The 15,420-nt window shown below is 41.7% G+C and overlaps 1 protein-coding gene across 2 annotated transcripts in view; it reads right to left on the bottom strand.

Moving 5' to 3' along the window:
- The window catches only part of cntn3a.1 (contactin 3a, tandem duplicate 1), a 129,155-nt gene extending 114,349 nt beyond the window's left edge, over window positions 1-14,806 (bottom strand). For both annotated transcript variants that reach the window (XM_080764108.1, XM_080764109.1), the window contains exon 1: window positions 14,346-14,806. The gene's annotated coding sequence lies outside the window, so the exon portion shown is untranslated. The remainder of the gene's footprint in view (window positions 1-14,345) is intronic.
- Window positions 14,807-15,420: the final 614 nt, after the last annotated feature.

The raw sequence follows: 15,420 nt of genomic DNA, 5'->3' as shown, positions 1-15,420 counted from the left end.
CCGCGCCAGGCTAGAAATACTAATATATACTAATATATACTAATACTAAACTAATAGCTGAATATAATAATGCAATAATACAGTAGCAATACAAGAGCAATAATACAAATTAATCTTAACGAATTAATCTAATTAATTAATTATGCCCAGAACCATGCAGGAAACACTGAACTAACATTAGTTAGCTCCAATACACATATCAATAATAACAATATCAATGAATCAATGTGCAAAGATTCTATAATCAACTGAATCGATAGTCTGAGATTAAACCACTTAAGCCCTATTTTATACAGTACGTTGTGGTACAACAATGTAGCATAAAAATAGCTCAAGGCACCGCACAACGATTTTTTTGATTAGTTTTATTACCTGTTGCACCCCAACAGTACATTACTCTTTGAAGAAACATGTACATGTACAGTACTAGGCAAGCTTTTAACTAGTACACAGTGTCTGTGCTAGCAACAATGGTTTTTCTATGTGCAGGTATATGTTTTCCCTGATGAAGGCTTAACCGCCGAAACGTTGGATTCATTTTTGTCTTACCTGCTGTCCTAATAAAATATTGGCACTCTGGCTATTGGCGTGCCACCTTCTTGTTTTTTCAAGATCTCCTCTACAGGTACTGTTTAAAACCAGATATTTGATATGAATGAACATACAGTAGAGAGGGAGCACTAAACCTTGGCCCCTTGTGCAAACATAGACACTGATTTGTCCTAGCAAAGCTCTTACTAAAGACTTGTAAGAAAGAGTTTGCTTAAGTGTGCTTAACATTGCATAATAGGGATCATGGCTGCAAGTGAAACATAAAGGGATTGTACTGAAACATGCTGAGACAAAACAAAAGGCAGGCTGGTTGTCAGCCTCTACCCTAGCATGTAATAAAGCTCTGTCCTGGCACAGAATTCTGTCCTTAAATTCTTCAGAGCTGGTAGGATTTTGCATTTCTGACATAAAGAGCTGACTGTACTGTATGCTGTGCGAAAACCATTTTAGTTCCCCAGGGGAGACTTAGCCTATTGATTTTTCTCAAGGACTAAAGCGTAATTCATCCATGATTAGACTCCATTGAAGTCTCGAATAAAGTTGTGATATGATAATGAGACACATTTTCACCCTATCTAATATGTCGATACAATCTTTTCTGGCAAATCAACAGATCAAAGTTTCTACATCATAGATTGGTTCGGCAGACTGGCATGCAATTTGATTCGGAGTGTGGACCATAGACTGTAAAAGAATATGGACAAAGCATTCGCCGGGTCTGATATGGACGTAAAATGAAGCCAGTCAGTCCTTGTATTGTAAATCGCCATCTTTCTAGATCAGTTTTGGCCCAGCTGGCCATTGGCTGGCCCAGACAAAGAGGCGGGAATTCCCCCCTTCTTCTTAGTTGGTTTTTATTTTGACTCGAATGGGGGGTGGCTCCCGTTCATAGACTGTAACGGTAGCCACGCCCCTCAGAACATACGCGACTTTATGGTCATTCTTTTAATAAATGGGACCATAATTTTCCAAAAATAATATTATGACATGAGAAATGAGATTTTAAACTAGTGACTGGAAGCAGAAAGTATTCATGACCATGTTTATTAAGGTAATACAGTCTAGGTGAAGTTGGGCCCAAATACATGCACCTCTATGGGGATGACAGCGCCACAACAGGCCATTATATGAACTTTCAGGATGTCCCGATTTCCTTAGTGGCTTCACAAAATATCTGTCTCACTGCCCCCCTGGTATGGACAGACGAAAATAAGGAATTAAATTAGTCTTGTTTTTAGTCAGCCCGTTCCTTTGACTGGACACAATCAGCACGCTTGGATAAATGAGAATATGAAAGAATTAGTACCTTCATGACACTTGGGCAAAAAGGCCACAACACATGGGTTGTATTTTCACAGTTTCTTAGTTCTCAACACGCCTCTTATCTCTGAACCACTGTAAGGCATGCCAAATCATACTGATCCTTATTTAAATACATCAGCTCCATTGCCTGACATGCTCGCCCGCACAGCCTCACAGCATACATGTACTAAAAACATCACGGACGCGCGCACGCACGCGCACACACACACACACACACACACACACACACACACACACACACACACACACACACACACACACACACACACAGTAAATCTCAGAGTGTCAACTTAGTTCTAAATCATCTTGCAGTTATTAATGTTAATGTCATGAGCAAATGTTGGCTTTTAATAACAAAACAGAAAGACTTTGAATCCTTTCTCATGTTCCTCTCACCGAGATATTTTTGGAGTGCTCCTCCTTCGTGAGAATAATTGTGAGAAAAGCGCAGAATAAATTACATACGATTATGCCTCCGATACAGGGAAAAGGGGAGCCGAGGAAATTCAACAACAAAATAACTTTACCTTTTTAACTTTACCTTTTTCATATCATTGACATGTTTAACATGTTTTAGCCCACCAGTCCCAATGAATACATTTGCAGTACTGCAACTCTGGTACATATATAGGACTATGTATCGGCGGACAACTCACGTTAGGATACGTACGTCGTTTCACAGGAGTCACGATGATTGCCGATACAATACACGTATGATCAAAATACCTGTCTCTACAGGGCACTGATGGCCTAGCGGTTGAGGCGCAACCACATATGGGCTCTGGTCCGGTGTGTCACAGGTTCGATTCCCGAGCCTGGTGACCTTTGCTGCGTGTCACTCCCTCTCTCCCTGTTTCTTGTCACTCTCCACTACTACTATCCAAATAAATAAATAAAAGATGAAGAAGCCCCCAAAACCTTATAATACATACGTAAATCTTTAATAGAGGCTAGATGTAGTTTTACTGTCATTTTGCATGTCTTCTCTGCTCTCCTTTCACTTATTTATCCCTCTACATTGCAGAGGGATTTGTATGCATGGCTCAGTGCAATACAAATTCAGACATTTTATCATAAACAAACAAAAAAAAACAATCAAACTATTGCAATATGGACATCATATTTACACTGTACCATACAATACAGGCATCGCCAATACATATTCCAATATTCAATATTCTTTAGCACAGTACCACTGAGAGAGCCACAAAACTGTTTCCAGGAAGTGTTTCAGCATTTGTTGCACAAGAACATACAAAACTAGAAAAGTACGCTCCTCTGAGTGCAGACCCCCACCAGCCTCTCTTTGGGAATCTGCCAAATCTCACTGATACATCTTTATCACATGGCTTAAGAGATAATATGTATCGATCTGTGTGTTTTGGACAACATTTGTTGGAGTAGTATAAAAAAAACAGATCCGCCTGAACTGAGTGGTACTGTACTGTACTGTACTGTACTGTACTGTACTGTACTGTACTGTACTGTACTGTACTGTACTGTACTGTACTGTACTGTACTGTACAAGCCCTCCTCCCTGGTGTGTGTGTGTGTGTGTGTGTGTGTGTGTGTGTGTGTGTGTGTGTGTGTGTGTGTGTGTGTGTGTGTGTGTGTGTGTGTGTGTGTGTGTGTGTGTGTGTGCCACGTAATGGTTGTTAAAAACTCAGCACCTGTGCACGGTGTGAAGCGCAACAGCGCCACTTTGTCACCTGTTGGTACCCTAAACAGAAAGACACACACATTGCTTTGCATTGGAGGGGCAGCACTGTAACGGACCCCGGGATGGTCAAACTTTTATTTTGAAGAGTATGGCCGGAAGCGCCAGCCAGCTCCTTCCGGCTGTCATCAGAGGGCTATTTAAATCCAGCTGGGAGAGGTGCAGAGAGAGGAATTGTTTGGCATGGACGGACGGCATGGGGAATCGCATGACAAACGGACATGTTTGGTGCGATCCCCATGGACAACTTTGAGAGAACACAAGAATGGACCTTGAGAGAGACATGCCGTTTAGAACTCTATGATTTAGCGCCTAGCTGGAAGGGGAAAAAGGTATTATTGTTTCTTATGTTTTCTTGTTATTGTTCACTGAATGTTTGTTTGGAGTTTCATTGTTTCCTGATCTGTCTAATGTGGATTATGATTTATGGTTCAGGATGCATATTTTGTAATAATTATCAGAAATGTAGACATGTTATGCCATAAATATGATTTACTTTTATATTATGAAACTGCTTATATATATGATGTACTGATATGTGACGCTATTGATGTGATGCTTATTGATCTTTGATGTATGTATTATGTTTTTCTTTCAGTTTTCACGGTGACAGTTTACAAATAAAATGGTAAAATTCATCAGTCGATCTCCAACTCCTTATTGCCAGCTGGGTCCGCTACAGTGAAAACTTTACCCGGATCATCTCTACATTCTACAAACCATGGAGGCCTGCTGCCTACAGTACACCTGCAATAAAATGGACCTCTCACTCCAAGGCATCTGAGCTCAACCACACTCTTCAATCTTACACACGGTCAGGAAACAAAGAATGACTATACGGAATTCAACTTTTATAATGATGGACATTTACATTTTTAAAGGGCATATTTAAATTGCATAGGCTATAAGGAAGGTTAAATTTTTCTGCTATTAAGGTTTGCAAATGCAAAGGTTAAGTGTTTGTTTTGTTCATTTGCAATACAATTATCTATGGAAATATGAGTTTACTGTGCTACATTAATCCTGTAATTTAAGGTATATTTAGTTGTTTACAAAATGGCAGACCATACAGATTCCGAGGTTGAGCAGAAATTGAAAAGTATTTTTGACCTATATGAACATTGGAAAATGGCAGCACGAGTAGTAAAGAAACAGTTAAGGTCCAGCGTTACAGAGAGGGACCCAAGACTTCTCCTTTACACCTTGGAGAAGAGTAAAGACATTTTTGAACTGTATGGTGAAATCCGGCAGAAATGCATCACACCACCTGATGGTCTACGAGGCCGAGTGGCTTTATGTGAATGCGCTTCAAGAGAGTTTTTCAAAGTTGTTGCTGAGAATATGGTCAATGGAAAGTTTTACGGAATGGAAGTGCATAATTATTTTCATGAAAAGTTTAGTTATGATTCCTTTCACTCCAAAGCCTCATCATGGACAACAGAGTATGAAATGATACGTGAGCAGAAAAAGAAGGAAGAACTGGAGCAGCTAAAGGCAACAAGACAAGTGGAAGAGCAGAAAAAGAAGGAAGAACTGGAGCAGCTAAAGGCCACAGAGGAGAGAGAGCAGCAGAGGAAGCGCCAGGCTGCCGCACAGGAGCGGGAGCAGCAGAGGAGGCTCCAGGCTGCCGCACAGGAGCGGGAGCAGCAGAGGAGGCTCCAGGATGCCGTACAGGAGCGGGAGCAGCAGAGGAAGCGCCAGGCTGCCGCACAGGAGCAGCAAAGGAAGCGCCAGGCTGTCGCACAGGAGCAGCAAAGGAAGCTCCAGGCTGTCAGAGGAGCAACAAAAGGAGATCCACCACTGCCAGACACAACAGCCAGGTCGGGTGCGCTGGATCGCAAGGAAGAAAAGGGCATCGAGGAACAACTGGAGGTGAACGAGGGAGTGGCAGCAGGGAAGCCCAAAGACTCAGCCCAGCAGGGTGCATCAGCCGTAGCCTCCGATCCCAAGAGGCCAGGGGATTCAGTTGGAGCTGGTGTTCTGCAGGTCGGAGGGGCCGAGCCTCATGCCATCCCTCAGAATCAAGTTCAAGTTGAGGGCCAGGCCCCCAAGGCAGTGGCTGCCAAGGAAGACACCCTGACTGCTTTAGTAGCGACACGAGCAGCTAGAGGAGCACCACTGCAACGAGGACGACAACCAGATGACGTACAGGCATCCGTACCCATGGTGGGAGGAGGAATCATGGTGGGAGAAGGGTTGTTCAGATTATTGCTACCTATTGTGAAAATCTTAAATGCGTCCGGGGTCACATGATTTTTATGTAAAAATAAATTGTAATTTTTAACTTTATCTAAAGGGTTTTAAAAATCACTATTTTTGGTGGGAGTGTAACGGACCCCGGGATGGTCAAACTTTTATTTTGAAGAGTATGGCCGGAAGCGCCAGCCAGCTCCTTCCGGCTGTCATCAGAGGGCTATTTAAATCCAGCTGGGAGAGGTGCAGAGAGAGGAATTGTTTGGCATGGACGGACGGCATGGGGAATCGCATGACAAACGGACATGTTTGGTGCGATCCCCATGGACAACTTTGAGAGAACACAAGAATGGACCTTGAGAGAGACATGCCGTTTAGAACTCTATGATTTAGCGCCTAGCTGGAAGGGGAAAAAGGTATTATTGTTTCTTATGTTTTCTTGTTATTGTTCACTGAATGTTTGTTTGGAGTTTCATTGTTTCCTGATCTGTCTAATGTGGATTATGATTTATGGTTCAGGATGCATATTTTGTAATAATTATCAGAAATGTAGACATGTTATGCCATAAATATGATTTACTTTTATATTATGAAACTGCTTATATATATGATGTACTGATATGTGACGCTATTGATGTGATGCTTATTGATCTTTGATGTATGTATTATGTTTTTCTTTCAGTTTTCACGGTGACAGTTTACAAATAAAATGGTAAAATTCATCAGTCGATCTCCAACTCCTTATTGCCAGCTGGGTCCGCTACAAGCACCACTCAAAAAAGTGTGTTTTGAAGAAATGACGAAATGGCAGTAAATCTTGTCTGATTTTGATTGCGAAACCAGGGTTCAAAACCTAAATTTGAAGCAGGCTGACAGTCCGCTTCACATTTTACACATTGTCATCATGATTTGTGACATTTTCATTTGTGAAAAACGGACCCCTCCCACAAACTTTGAAAGCCAATCAGAATAGAATCTGAAAAGGCTGACAGATTTGATTACGTCACCACAGAGATGGATGAACAAAATATTTGAAGAAAATGGCAGAAAATCTTGTTGGACAGAAATGGGCCTAATTTTTTAGGGGGGATTGTGCGATCTATGGTTCAAGAGTTACAGGCCAAAATGTGAAGTGCCCTGTTGTGCCCTGTAATAGCACCATTTAAAAAATGGGGCAGAGGTTCTTCCTTGCAATGTGTCATGCTGATAAGTCCAACAGTGCCGGAGATTAGCTGGTGACGAATGGACAGACACACGGACAGACAGGTGCGAAAACGTAATCCCTGTCTACAGCCGTTCCGGCCTGGTGCTGGTAATTAGCATTTACCCATGGCCTACCCATGGCCATGATGACAGTGTATAAAGTGTCAGAAGACCTATAACAAGGATATCTTGATCTCTATTACTGAGCAAGCCCAGAGACATGAGACATCTGACAGAGGGGTTAGCGAGGAGGATAAAAGAGACAGCCTTTTGATCCAAAGAAGCTTGAGTGCTCCGATGATGGCTCTGAGAGTTGTGGCGTGTCCATGGTACAGCCCGACCGTCTCCACATTACAAATGAATTACCCTTGTGACCTAAGTGGCGACGAGCCGACGACAAGACCTATAAATTATTTTCAGGCTAAACGAACTCACTTATTTGTTTGCTGCAAGTGAGTTAAGTTAATAATATAGTAGGAGACTTGTCCTCTTTCCTCTCTCAGAAACAGGGTGAAATACTTGATACTGATTGGTTATTTTCCTTCCTCAATCTCTCCAAACGTATCTACAGTTTCCAAAGAAAGTTAACAATGAAACAATCTAAAATATCTTCATATATTATCTAGTACTCGCCACCTGTGGTGAATGAATTATCCTTGTCAGGTATGTCAAATCCTTACATAGGACTTGAATACTAATGAAAATGCCATCCTTTTTTCCCTTTTTTTTCTCCTGATGACAGCAAACATCTGTCTGTTAGTGCCTACTCCGTACTCCCCTGTACAGCGCAGCAGTAACTGTGTCCCTCAGTATTTGTTGATGGTCCTTTTGATCTGGCTACCTGTGGACATGAAAAAGCTGTTGCTGGTGGCTTAGAGCAAGCTAATGTACTCTAATGGGCTTATTCCTATTACCCGGGGAAGGTGCCTTATGTCCTGCATCAAACAGAGTGTTCTGTGCCTGATGCGCGTCCTCGTTGGCTGACATTGGGTCCTCACTGTTTGTACAAGCCAGCAAAACTGAACCCTTAAAAGTTGTTAAACATTAACGCTTGCTATGACCCTAACCCACCGACTTCAAATTCAACACACGCGTTCCACAATCCACACCCCCGCTGGGAGTGCAGAGCCTGGTGTCAGAGTCGCTCAGAGTCGACCAGATCCGCCACAAAAGGCCTCTCTGCCTGGGCTCTGGACAGGGCCCCTGCCCATGCTCCATAATATATGGAGCTGGCCTGTTCTGACATCACAACACTCCATATTTGGGCATGCCTGACACAGAACTCCATAGGAATAAAGGAACACAGAGAGACAGATACAGAAATCTATATATGGGCATAAAAGGGACACGGACAGATGGGTGGAACAGGTACTCTGACACGGGTATTGCATAGCTGGGTGGGGCATGGATCTTCAACTTCCATTGTTACCGACTGTCTGTCTGTATCTTCTTATTTACAGAGAAAATAAATCACACCCATGTGAAGTGAGGGGCGCTCTTATCATTTTACAACATCGAGGATGGAGTTCTATGATTAGGTGATGTAATGATGTAAAACAAACGGTGTCATAACAAACATTAAATTAAATGTATTGTTAATGGGATTTAATGTTTGTGTTAGTGACTAAATAAACATTAATTTCTCTTTATTGTCAATGGCGTTTTTAAAACAAACATTGAACTAAACACAAACATTAAACCTGTATATAGGAGGAGCTAGTGCCCCTCAAAAACAACACCATGGAACAACACGGAAACTATTTACAATTTAGGCATTTAGCACTTTAGCGATTTACAGTAAGCAAGAATATGTACATCAAGGTCATCAAGGATCATAAGCAAGCTAAGAACCTAACATCTGTCTAACAGTAGAATATCTGTACAATGAAACTATGAATATACACTAGAGTGCTATGTCTATATAAAATGCTATCTAAATTACAGAAGATTAGCCTTTGCATACGCCTGTAAGGTTGTCGGGACTAGTGCAAGTTCTACGGGTTAAGATGGACTATGGACTACGGCCAAACTACGACTACAGCTGTCTGCCTTCGTTCAAAATGTACACTTTGTTTTTGTGTCTCACTCGGACAAATGATATTCACAGAGAAGCAAAGACTCGAGCGCGCCTGTAAGATTCTAGTTCCTTACATTGTCAAGCCATAGACTCAAGCTCTAATGCTCAGCTGTGTCACTGAGTTGTCTCCTGTCATTCTATGAACCATGTGGAATGTTTTTCAACGTATTGCCTGCTGATGAAAACAACAGTTTAACCATGCCCAAATTTACGTGCAGTATTTCTCCTATAGTGATGAAGATGTATTTAGGTTAATCGAGTCTGCAATATGATGGCTATATATGGGAGCTAAGTGATAGCTATAAATTGAATAGTGCCCAGCCCATGCACTATATGACACACTGGCCCTACTGTGGTGAACTGTAAATTAGAATAAGCAGGCAGACTCCTATCCTGGATTAATTGAAAAGATACAGTAGGCACATGCATTACAGGTCCAGACTGTCTGGCATGTTTAGTCCACACACGGACTACAACTCACATTACTGCCAACCTTTTTGTAAAGAATACTACTGAATACCGATATTCATACTATACTGTTAGATTTTCCAAGAATCATTGGATTCCATTAATGTGTAGGATGTGTTTTGTACAGTATGAATATCAACTTGAAGAGACTCGAAGGGATCTATACTTGGTCCTCTCCTTTTCCGCCCCTGTACACCAAGGGCTCCAATTTCGTTGCCGCCTTTACCCGCAACGTGGCCCGCAATTCAGCCGCTGCCCGAAAATTACGAATATACTGTAGGTCAGTGTAGGAGCTTTCTCTGTCCCTTAATGGTATTTTTATCCAGCATCACCCGCTATCTTTTGTCGCCTAGAGGTGTGGTCATGGGCGTGCTGGCACGCTTTCCCCTAAATTGCTATTTTGGTCAAACACATTTGGAAAAGCGATGCATTTTAAAAGCACCCGTAAACCCTATGCCAAATTAGTTTGGTAAAGAGTGGCGAGCACCGCGCCTCAATTGAGATGTCCGCGTAGTGCAGGGCAGGCTGCGTCATCTCTCCTTATTCTCCTATGCATCTCTTTGTAATTTTGCCTGCCACTTCCTTGTGTCCATTGTGTTTATATACTTGTATAGTCAAAGAAGTTATTTGTGCCAGGCGTGCCGTGTGCGTGATTCCATTTGCTCATTCAGTTCATCACCCCATAGCAGCAAATGGGGTTTAATCTGTCTAAATCCGAACTTTACGAACTTTCCTTTTTGTTTCATACCGTTCCGTAGAGACGGCCTACACACACGATCTAAATACCAAATGAAAGCCCTAACTTCCTAGTTTACAATTTAAAAAATGAGCGAGATTTGAGCGAGTTGTGATTCAATGAAAAGACGAGTGTTCTTGGCTCTGTGCAGGGTGGAGGAAAAAAAAAGAACGGCATGAGTGAACCACACCTATGCATAATATAACGGGTAACGGAGGTGTTTTAGGGATTTAAACAGGTAACCAAAATACCAACTTTAGTGGGGGAACACCCCTTCCCCACTGCTAAATCCCAAAACAGTGTATTTAGAAAGATTAGACGAAATTGGAGCCCCAAATCTCTTTGCAGAGAAAAGCTGATCTATATAAGTTGTTGAGCTTGTAGATCTCCTATTTTCAGTGAATGTATACCTATATTTGCTATTTGCCTATTTTGATATGCCTATAATAGGGACGTTGGGGTTCTTGTAGTCAATCACAGACTGATTGAAAAAAATAAATCAAAAAAAATAAATAACTCTAGCCAACACAATGATCCTAACATGACGCCATAGTTGTTCCTGTTAATACTGAAGGTTTTCAGTGTCTCTTGAAGAATGTGGGAAATTAGCTTAGATTAAGCACTGATGCAGCGTTTGAGGGAAATTATTAGGCATCCTTGCATACAATGTATGGCGGGTGGAGTAATGGTAAAAAAAATCCAAGGTACAGTGTTGTTAAGAGACACCTCCTCTGCCTTCTCCCTTCTGACAGCGCACCAGCTGGAATAGATAAACCATAGATAGCAGCTGAGTCCGACACAGAAGCCGACAGGCGATGGCAGTTGATTTGACCCTCTCCGTTCCATCCAATCTCTCTGGCACCATCAATTTTTCATGCCACAAAAAAAACTATTAATGAAAGAGTATGCCATGTCCTTTCTGTTGCGGGGATGAAATTCACACAAAAATGTGTGAGCATCCCCACCTCCAACTCCACCCCCACCCCAGCTCTGAATCATGAATGAGACCAAACTCCCACTCAGGAGGAAAAAAAATCATGCTGCATCTTTAATCGCCCAAGCCTTAACTTCACTTGATCTGCAGACACCAACTCAATCATGGTGTTTTCCTGCATGTATAGCTCATCTTCCTCCTCTAAGTGCATTGAGTCATTAAAATTCATTTTCTGGTGGGGCTTGCCTTGAGTTGAGACTATTGGTGGTACGGAATGTGAAATTTCCCTCGAATCCTGTGTACGTCGATTCAACTCGCATAGGAATGAAACATTTACGAAGCAGCTCTCTGCCAACGGTGGGAGCAAAATTGACAGCATGGTCCTAATTAGATGATAGAATTATACAGTCTCATTTAAAGACCCAGTCCTTCACCTTAATGTAATTGCAGAGATGACTAAAGTAGGAAGGGAAATAGGGAATACATATTTTGCTATTTGATGGTAAGGCAGGCTGATGATTGTATGATGATCTCATGTAGGTATTGGATTGGTGTCTTTTAGTCCATTTGTGTGACCATGAAATGTTTATTTTGACATGTGGCTGTCATTATGAAATAATTATTTTATAAATTCCTGAAAGAATACTCATTAAGATAATGTAATAAATATGTTTTACCTAAATACTCCAGTGTTGCTGGTTGTAATGACTTCAAATGCGGGAGATATCAAGATTAGGGTGAGAATTCTGAGAAATCTTGCTCTTCGAGAAATGACATTCACAAACCACATCATTTTGAATGTGGGACAGTAGTGTGTATTTTATTTTTTACTTTTCTCACAAATGACACAACTCGGGGAGAGAGGAGGATGCGCCAACAATATTCCCTTGCCATAAAGCTGCCTCAAATATAGTGCCACAAGACAAAGAGACTAATGGTGTTTTGATCTAAGCACACAAGCCGCAGGCATGACATAACACACGCCAGCTTCTTCATTTTTCCAGACCCCACCAGGGGCACTTTCTGAATGCACTCGTCTTCGGGTCCCCTGTGACAGGAGTAAGTCATCTGAATACGCTGAAAGCTTCCTCACTCGCTGCCTACATACTGTATACTAGGCTTACGAAAAAGATACCGCATGTCAGAAACTTTGACTGGTGTAATTAGAATTCTGTCGATAAAGTCATGCCTGGAACCAGTACAGACGTTGCTAGTCTGTTTCTTGTTTTCTGACTGATCAGTGATGTTTCTATTTTAACTAAGCCAACCAGAGAGAGTATGCTGATGAAGATGGAAAGCAGGTCACATGGGGCTAATAGCAGCAGTGAGTGAGTGAGTGAGTGACAGGCGTGCATCTTAAAGATTCAGATGAACTATTTGAAAAGTTCTACTCAGCAGTGTATGAGTCACTCTTTAAGGGCTTGAAATCTGTAGGTGGCAATCATTATTGTTCAACACACTCATCTCATTACTTTGGAATAGAAGTGAATTAGGAAACATCGATCTGGCTGGTAGGTTATCTTAAAATGTTTGTTTGCTTGATTGATTGATTGAATACTAAAGGCTAAAGATAACACAAAAAAGTCCTGTGGACTTGTTTCCATTGTGTTCCTGTGTGCTCATGCTTAAAGGTGCAGTAAGTGATTATAATTGTTTTAATAAGTCCTAAATAGCTCTACAACAGCTGTCTCCCCTGTCTCTCCAGATCTTTAGTTAGTTAGAAAATGCATTTTCAGGTCTGGGTACCAACTTTATCCAATCAAGAGAGAGAACTCATACAGGAGCTTAAAGATTGGATACGTTCGCTATTTGTCTTGTGACAAAGTCAAATTGTTTGATGATAATGCTTTGTCAAGCTGCATATTCATGCATCTATATCTACATACCATGTTGTGACTTTCCCAGACCCATGCAGGGCACCAGTGTGCACGACACGTACGTGACGTGCCATTGCCCAATGAGGTGGAATGAAGTTCATGCGTGTTCTTCTCTGTCTGATGTGGTCTGGATCAACTGTGACATCATCAGAGGCGTGCTTAGCCATAAGCATATACTTCCCAGAGGGGAAGAGTAGTAGTAGTAGCATTACAATTTGGCTACACAGAGTGACTGCATTCCACAGGAATCGGCAACGGGAATTCCATCTCTGCTTTGGGTAGTAACGATTCCCTTTATGCCTACAGTTACAGGCACCAATTTGCAAACATAATGGCTTAACTCAAAAGGTAGTGCTGAGATGTGTCTTGTGAAAAGAGTATCAACAGGAGGTTCGTAACATCCTGGGAGGGTATACATTAAATTGGAAGAATATTGAAACATTTCCAATCTATGTAGCTTTTGCAGGGTACAAGTATACTCTCTGGCACTTGATTTCACAGGACTAACAAGCTCCAGAGTACATGTGCACACCATGTGCGCGCGCGCACACACACACACACACACACACACACACACACACACACACACACACACACACATGGATTTAAGACAATCAGAACCACAATCAAGCTGTATAGGAGCTGTTTGATGAATTCCAGTCCCTGTTGAGATGAAATAATGCCCTAGGTAATTGGAGGACAAAGTGCAGGCTATTAAAATGGGGACCTGTAGAGTTGTGTATATCTATTTTACATATCGGTTGGGAAATGGAAATATCGAGCATACAGTACAGCCTCTGTTTTTATTTATTCATAAAAAAATCCATATAGCCCAATGGGAAACAAGACACATGGCTTTAAATGCAAGGCACTGTCAAAGGCAGCAGTAGAGCTATGTTCATGCATTCAGAGCAGCTGGACACTATATGCCTTCAGTATAGCATGTGTGCAGCGCATCTCTCGATCTCTCTCTCTCTCTTTAATATATATATATATATATTATATATACATACATACACATAATTATATATAGGTATTTATTTATTTATTATTATTATTATTATTATTATTATTATTTTAACCAAAACAGTGGAGGGGCAAAACATCGAAACAGTCACGACAGTGTCCAACTGTCCATACGACCCAAATATTTCAACCCAATGATAAGCCTGGTGAATCAGGCAAATAAGAATAACATTATGGTGGAATTATAACAAAGGGGTAACAGAATTATCATCTTCTACAGTACGTTGTACTTAACTTACCTCAGTGTATCCTCTGTAAAAAATGATGTTTGTGTTTATCCCTTCTCGGATGTCCATGTTACTCCGCGCATCTCTCACTCGTCAGTCACACCAGCATCCAACGAGTCTATCTAGCTACAATAGTTGACTCTGTCTCCTAAGAAGTCTAGAAGTCGAACAGAATATAGCAAACTACATCATATTGACTGATAACTTAACCTTCTTTGTTAGTCTAAAAACGCTACTCTTTCGTTATGCGCCCTGCAGTTGCCCACTTCTCCAGAGCGCTTGCAAGCATGCGGGTTGACTCGTATACTCGCCTCCTCGACAAATCAATTTAGGGCAAAAGCAGCGCTGTTCGCACCACATATGCAGCGAGACTTCGACAAACCACTCCAAATCCGCGGTGGTTTATTAACCTGTCTTTGGCTTTTCTGATTTTCATAGCAAATTTCGTATAATTTTGTTAAGTGGTCGCTGTCGACCCGACCAAACGTCTCCATCCAGGCTGAGGCATGGTCGTCCAAGTAGATACTATACGATCGAGGAGAGAATGAATCTGGCTGGCGCGCAAGGCGGCAGTGGCACATGGGACAAAATTAAAGTGGCTGTTTTCCCCACGCTGCGGGTTCGCAGAGTGACTGAATTGTCTATGCAACTGTTCAACCCCAGGCTACTGAGGCTAGCCTATAGCCTATACACAGACCGATAGGTCGACACACCATGTGTTCCTGTAGCCTAGTCCTACCTATAGTTAATAGTTCATGTAGTTTATATAATATCTTCCTGATGCTGGTCCTCGATCGATCGTAGCCTGTCCTGTCATTTTTTATGCAAGGCAGCGCATTTTAACAGCATTAAAAGTAGCCCAAATTAAACCATGAAACATCACTATAGTCAGCTGTTGCTGGTGAGACTGATGTGAAATGGGTCTGTAAAACTTCAGACAACAGACTAGAACAGTAGGCTATAGCTTCCAAATCTGGTGTTAATATTGTCAACACTAGCTGTCAATGTCAGTATTCGCGCTAGTTAAAATGTTTTGATTGATTGATTGATTGATTGATTGATTGATTGATTGATTGATGGGCTGGGG

The sequence above is a fragment of the Protomyctophum bolini genome (genome assembly GCF_963924005.1).
Source record: "Protomyctophum bolini genome assembly, chromosome: 5".
Classification (NCBI taxonomy): domain Eukaryota; kingdom Metazoa; phylum Chordata; class Actinopteri; order Myctophiformes; family Myctophidae; genus Protomyctophum; species Protomyctophum bolini.
Note: the sequence above shows the minus strand (reverse complement) of the source record. Positions and strands in the feature narration are given on the sequence as shown.